Source organism: Myotis davidii, unplaced genomic scaffold, assembly GCF_000327345.1.
Source record: "Myotis davidii unplaced genomic scaffold, ASM32734v1 scaffold235, whole genome shotgun sequence".
NCBI lineage: Eukaryota > Metazoa > Chordata > Mammalia > Chiroptera > Vespertilionidae > Myotis > Myotis davidii.
Window position 1 is genome coordinate 3,078,215 of NW_006287462.1, and position 7,381 is coordinate 3,085,595.

A 7,381-nucleotide genomic window follows, 5' to 3' on the forward strand; every position below is an offset into this window, starting at 1 on the left:
GGGAGTCTGTAATTATTATTTATTTAGATTTTGTACCTGTAATTATTAGCAAAATCAAGTGAGGCATAGGGCAGTTGTTCATTAAAGGTTTTCCACAGAGCAGTTTTGTGATGTCCCTTTTTTGAGTGCTTGATGAATGAATCTGAGGAGCATTTATTTTTAAGAGAAATCCATCTCAATGATAATCTGCCTAACCTGAGGGAAGACTTCCTTTCAGGGAAAAGAACCAATCTGATCGCATTACAGTATCCAAAATTTTGCGGGTATTTTTTTAAAGAAAGGGTGGAGGAATAAGTTTCTTCCGGCTTGAAACATGGAACATGTTAGTTGACCTTAGGCTGTTAACAGAAACCTGAAATGAGATGTTTGATTAATTTAAACTCCCTAGAGAAACATCTCAATTTCTACAGTCAGTCGGGTTTGCTGCAAAACCATTAGAAGGAAAAAACGTGATGTACTATTAGTAAGTTCAATTTAGAGACACTGTGAGGGGCATTTGCTCGCATGCAGGAGAATGCAAGTATAAAAATTCTAATTTGACAATAACAAAGAAAAGTAGCTGCTTAGACTGCAAAACCTTGTCAGTTATAAAACATAGCTTCGGAGAAAGGTTGTTGCTTTTTTTTTTTTTCACTGCAAAGTTTCTAATTAAAACCCAATCTTCTGGTTGCTATAAGGAGAGTGATGCCTTTTTCTTTCTTTTTTAAACCTGGAATTATGTCTACACAGAAATTCTTAAATCTCTGATAATGGAAACCTGAGTTAAACAGTGCTAACAAAATAAAGAGAAATGATGGGAAAGGGAATATGAATGGATTTTACTATCTTAAAAATACCTAAAGGAGATATTTTAGCCTGTCTTATAAAAATTGATAATCTGTTAATTGATACTCTGTTCTACAGATTGTATAACAATTTTGGGTTATATTAAGTGCCTGGAACAGAATCATATCCTCAAAAGGTGAATTTCTGTAGACGTGCGTACAGAAGTGCAGCTGTGTGCAAATATTTTTATGATTATGCAGTTGAAAAGGACAGTGAAAATGTGAGGTGGCCGACCAGCTGTCCACACTTTGCCTTAGAATTTAGTGATGTGGCTAAGGACACTTTTTCAGTTGTGTGGTATAACCCAGTTGTCATCTGAATTCTTAACTGCGGTGTTTTATCTTCATTTTCCTACTGATGCTCTGAGGCTGAATAATAATTATTACCCTAACCCAGAATTTGATCCTGGCTAGAGACCAGCCACTGGGATGGGGGATGTAGAGACAAAAGAAATCGGTCGGGAGACTGGTGTTAATTAGGAAGGTCTCTGCTGCTTGAATATGATAAAATCCCATGTTCACTTATGTTTACTGTATGTGGAAGCTCCTATTTGTAAATAGGGCAGGTCCCCTGTATAAAGCTGGTGTTATTATTCACACCCATAGAACAAACACCTCCACCCCCCTGTTGTTGCCTTTAAAAACTCCAGCTGCTCATGAATATAGGGTCAGGGAGGGCCGGCTAAATGTTTCTCTGTGCTTTCTCTCCAGCACAGCCAGCAGAGCTGTTTCCTGTTCTTTGTTTCAAGGCTGGGGTTTGCGTCATACATTCCAAGTGGCATATGTGTGCTCTTTCCTGTTTCAGGCTGTTTTCTGGTAGATCAGTAGCCCAGACCAGGCCTTGGTCCCTGCCCCTAAACTCCCTATCCCCACCCAGGGAGTTATCATGTCTCTACACACTTGCTATTGCTTAAGATGCCCGTGTTATGTCATAATGAGAAGTCAGTTAACCTTTTTACATACACCCTTTGCCTCCAGTGTGTTTATGTGGGTGAATAAAGACTTTTACCTTCTTAAATTTATCATTGCCAATTGTGACTTGAAGTCTAAAGGAGGTTTTGTTTTGTCTTTTTGTTGGTTGGTTTTTATTCTTGTTTTGAGGTGCATAGGGTGTTTGTGTTGAGATAGGCATTTTGCCCTGAAGCTGTCAATTCTGGGTCAGGATTACCACCTCATGGTTTAGAAGACCTATCCTTCTCTGAGAGATGTGGCCCATCCTTGTGCACATGTCACCAGGGATGCTCAAGGCATCGGAAGCGCCATGGATAGAGAACCAAAGTGGTCTTGGCAGCCTGTGCTGACTTGAAAGTCTTGCCTATGTTAAGGAACAAATCTTTAGAAAAAGTATTAAAGCAAAACAAGATATATTGGAGGGGAAAAATCCAGGTTCATGGCTTTTTAAAGAATTTTTTTAAGGACAAAGATTTGACTGTCTTCTACATCTGATTTCCAAACTATTTTAAGAATAACCAGGTCAAAGAAAAGGAGAACTGGAAATAGGAAATCAATTTAATGATAGTTTGGAAAAAATTTTAACTTTATATTTTGAAAACAGGACAATACCCTTATTTTTATTGTCTTACAAGAACAACTTTCTTATAACCCCTTTTTTTTTCTTTTTTGTATAGGCTGCCAGTTGTGGGTTAACTATTTAAAACCTATTTGGACAAATTATTTTTTTCTCTTGGTTCATCAGAAACAATGTTTTAAAGAAATGGTTGGAAAAAGAAAACTTGGCAAGTTTCTTTTTTAAAGCTCTTATTTTTGGATTTTCTTTAAAATCTAAAGGAATTACTTACAATATTATTTAATGGAATAATTAAATAAGGCAGCAAGTTAGGCCATATTCTTCCAAAAGTTGATGATAATAGTACTTTGCTTTTAATGTTTTGTTCCGCCACATTCTTGCTTTATGGATAAATATACAATATGATATTAAGAAAACTAGGATCTCATAGTAGGCTACTGATGACTTTACTTGAAAAAACATGGGAGTTTTGGAAAGTTTCAATAAGATTTTTTTTCTTCTTTGGATGAAGCAAACTTGATTTATTAGCTGACTTGTAGGACAAGAGGCCTTTCAACTATAATTCATAAGTAACCCACATTGAAGCAAGTTTTGTTGTTTTGTTTTAGTTCCAAAGTTGTTAACAATCCAGATAGATTTGATAGATTGAGGTTGGGTTTTTTTTGGATTTTTTTTGGCTTACCCCAAATCATTCTTCCCTCCTCATTTGTGGGAAGAGGGAGGTGGTTAATAGAGATTATAAGGAGCTAATATATTCTATCAGGAAAAAAAAAAATTCTGCAAGCTTTTAAATGCTAAGCTAAACAACAGGGGAAATGATAACAGTCTGAAAGTTACTATAATTACAAAAAAAGGAATAATAATTTTATCTCTTGACCATGTAAATCATCATTCCTAATTCAAGTCCATTTTATCCTCTACCCCTTCTTAATACTTCCAAATCACCATTTTTGCTGTAAAATGAACAGCTTTCCTAGGTGGTAATTCTTACTCTATTTTGAAGAAAAATAAATAAATATAAACAACCTCATCTTCTGAATACTAGGAATTACATCATTGTGGAAATTGGGTTTCTTTTTGAAGTGCTTCATCTATCATTGGTTCTAGCTTTTTAAAAAAAAATCCCTAGAATCATAAAACAATTGTTACCTGCTTTGCTAACATGTAATACTCTAGTCAGAAATCATCTTGGAGTGAGGTGGGAAGGAAGGGTTATCATGGTTTTTAGCATTCTCACTTTCCAGCCTCTCTGTCCCTTTCTTAGACCCTGTTTGTCCCCTGAAGCAGAGCTCGAGACAGGAAGCCAGGCAGCAGTCTACCCCAATAGGGAAGAGCATTGTCCAGAGGAGGTGGCCCCACTCCCCACCCCACCCCGAAACCCCACCTCTTTCCTTGAAATTTAGCAATAATAAGAGAGACATAATGCTAGAGCCACCGTTTCTGAACCAGAACTAGGACTGTTTTCTCTCAAATATATATATATATCTCCTCTTAACTGGCTGTGTGCTTTTCCTGAAAAGTCACCATAATTCAATGGACCATTTTTAAAAATTATCAGTATATTTTGTACCCCTCAGTCAGAGTGTTTATAGTAAAGTTCTTTCTCTAACAAAACAGGTTCCTGGATCTTTTTGAAACTCACTCTATTGTGTTGCTAGGCCGAATACATTATCATCCCCCCCCCATCTAATGATTAGGGGAGCTGGAGACAGAATCTAGCAAGTTAAGTGGCTCTTCAGCCCATGCATTCCTTGTAACCCTGGATCTGGCTCTTGCCCTGATTTCCATGAAGGGGGTGTTTTCTGCCCCCTTCCCGGAGGACCCTGAAGAGCCCAGATTAGCTTGAGGCATGCTCTAGATCAGCGGTTCTCAAACTGTGCGCCGCGACCCCTTTGGGGGTCGAACGACCCTTTCACAGGGGTCGCCTAAATACATCCTGCATATCAGATATTTACATTGGGATTCATAACAGTGGCAAAATTACAGTTATGAAGTAGCAACGAAAATAATTTTATGGTTGGGGGTCACCACAACATGAGGAACTGTATTAAAGGGTCGCGGCATTAGGAAGGTTGAGAACCACTGCTCTAGATGGTTACCAATCTCTGGCAGGCTTGAGGATCTCCAGGCATGGCCTGGAGCTAGTCTCAACCCAGATCAGTGGAGTGCGGCCAAATGTAGATGTAGGAGATCCAGTGGACATGGAGGTGAGTGCGTCTACCCTGGAGAGCGACCTGGGAACCAGGTGTGGGTTTTTTCTCCTTTGGCCTATAAGCTCTTTATACTAATTACTGTCCTTTGAGTCTAATCACTGAAATCCACTCCTTTATCTGTTCCTGCACTTTATACCCTGGTACCTTCCAAAGCATTGCACCCCAAAAGGACTTTCATTAGTCAGTTCAAGTTCCTGCTCCACTTAGTTCTCCAAACAAGGGAGTTATTCTCTCCTGAGCCTCCAGAAGTTTTCACCTTTACTTTGTGTTTTAGGTTTTAGAAGGTGACTTTTCAGACTAGTTTCACTGTGTGACTCCTGGTAGGAGGTCATTCTGTGGCCCTTGCCCTTCCTTTTAACCTAGGATGTGAGAAGTGTAGATTCATTTATTCATCTCCCAAGTGTTCGTTGAACACCTACTCATTAGAGCTAATCTCAAATTATGTGCAGTCATTCTCCTTAGTTGTGCCGCAGGATGGAGTCGGTCCAGAGTGCTCTAACCAGAAAGGCGTTTTGAAATCTTAATTGCCCGCTGGAACCTCCCTTGGCCCAGCCAAGCGAGCATGGGCCGGTGTGGCACTGCACACCACACGTCCCACACCCTCCGTTACCAGGGAGTGACCCCAGTGTGAGATGATTTCACTTAAAAGTCGGTCCCACGGCACAGACTGAAGCAGAACAGAAAGAGCCATGGTCTACAGGCAGACACGCTTTGGTTCTTGGCTGCAGCTCCAAGCAGCTCTGCAAATTCGGGCGAGCCATTTCACCTCTGTTCCTCCATTTCCTCATTTCTAAAATGGGGATGAGGACCTGACCCTTCCACCTTTGTACAGTGATTATGAGGATTTCCGTATTTACTTGAGTGGAGCTGCCAATTTTCCTCGGCAGTTTTATGGACCAGTTGCAGGTGCGTTGGCTAGGAAGAAGAATAGCCTAATTTAGGGCCTTCAGAATGTGCCTTTTGATCTTGTGTCCAAGCATGCACTCTAGGAGAGAAGGTAGACATCAGGGACCCAGTTGGGAGGGACTGAAATCGCAGCTACTGTAAAGACGCTGTCCCCCAATGCCCTATGCCCCATGGACAGATCTGTTCACAGAAATCGCTATCCCATTATTGCTGTTGGTGGTGTGATGTTGTCCTCTGCCCAAGGAAGGAGAGTGGGGAAGGAAGTAGCCTTGAAGTCAGGCTACTTTGGGTTCAAATCCCAGCTCTACAACTTAGCTGCTGTGTGATCTTGGACAGATTGCTTTGCCTCTCTGTTCTAGTGTTCTCATCAGTAAAATGGGAAGGTCGTACCGACCTTGTGGGCTTTGAATGACACAGTCCCTGTAAAGAACCACCTGCAGATTGGCAGTCATAAAGGTGGTAAGGATCAACAGGAAACGCCTGGTTTTCCTTGGTCAAGGGAAGTATGCTTTTCAAAAAAAACCTAGTGTTTTTTTGTTACACATACACCCTCCCTCCCTCCTCATGCAATTGCGCTCTCTCTCTCTCTCTCTCTCTCTCTCTCTCTCTCCCCCTCTCTCCTATTTTAGGCTCTCCAACAGTAGAAACCTTGACACTAGACATGTTTAGAAGATCTCTCTGTGTGGGTAATAAAATATTCTTTGAGGATGAAACTGATAAGGTTTCTGGAGGACTCCTAACAGGCAAGATTAAGGTTAGGAGCAAAAGCTTTTTATTTTATTTATTTTTTTAAGAGAAGTTTAGTTTCCTTTAGGGTTAGGTCTGGTCTGCCTCATGCCCATTAATTATTTAAGGGAGATTCCAAGTGCATGCAAAGGGAAGAGCAAATGACCGTGGAACTCTTGCCATGGACTGAGTTCTCTTATATTGGCTCCTTGTGCCTGACCAAAAAAAATGTCCTTTAGTGGACAAGCCTGATCTCCTATGGGGAGGGAGGCCTCCAAGGGAGTATACTGCATGCCCAGGTGCTGGTCTGAGACCCACCTTTGGCAAGTGAGAAGGCCCAGCCTAGCTAGGTAAGAAGGCGGCCTCAGAGGTACCAGGGTGCAGTCAGCGGCTGCACAGAGTGGGGTGGGCCTTGAGCTGGTCTTTGAAGAATTAGGAGGATTTAGATTACCCGGAAGGGGACGGGGCATTCCTCGCAGGTTGCCCAGCATCAGGGCCAAAAATGAACAAAGGCATTGGGGGTGGGGGACGGGGCAGCCAGCATGAAGGGTGCTTGTTGGAGCAGGGGGGCAGCTGGTTGGTAGAGGGGTGCTGAGCATGGGTTCTTGAACCCACTCCCCAAGCCCTGGGGATCCCGTTGGAGGGAGGAACGTCTGTGAGCTTAGGAACGACTAGATGAGTAGAGGGCTTTGAGAAATGTAGGAGGCAAGGGGATTGGGATGGGTTGGAGGTGGGGAGGCCAGTGGAGGAAAAAACCCCAGTAACAGGGTCCTGAGGCACTGAGGGCCTGGCCTCGGAGGGCAACTGCAGAAATGGAAAGAGGTTTCCAGGCTGAATGACCAGAAAAAAAGAGCAAGTGGGAGGTGGGGGCCAGCCTGGCAGCCTTTTCAAGGCAGGAGTGAGGAGGAGGACTTGGTTTGGGGACATGTTGAATTAATTCTCTTACATAGCCCGGGTTCCAGTACTTTTCTCTTCCCTTTTTGTTTACTTTGAAGGGAGAGGGCAGTTATTAGCTCATGGTTCATAGCCAAAGGTTCCGGGGTGCTATGAGATAAACTTTTAATGGAGAATTCGCTGGAGCTCAGGGAATTGCCACCACCCTGGCGATTCTTTCTGGTTATTTTTAAGGTTCCAGCCATCACTGCTGAGGCCAGAGTTTCCAGGAACTAGCTGCTGGCTGGAGC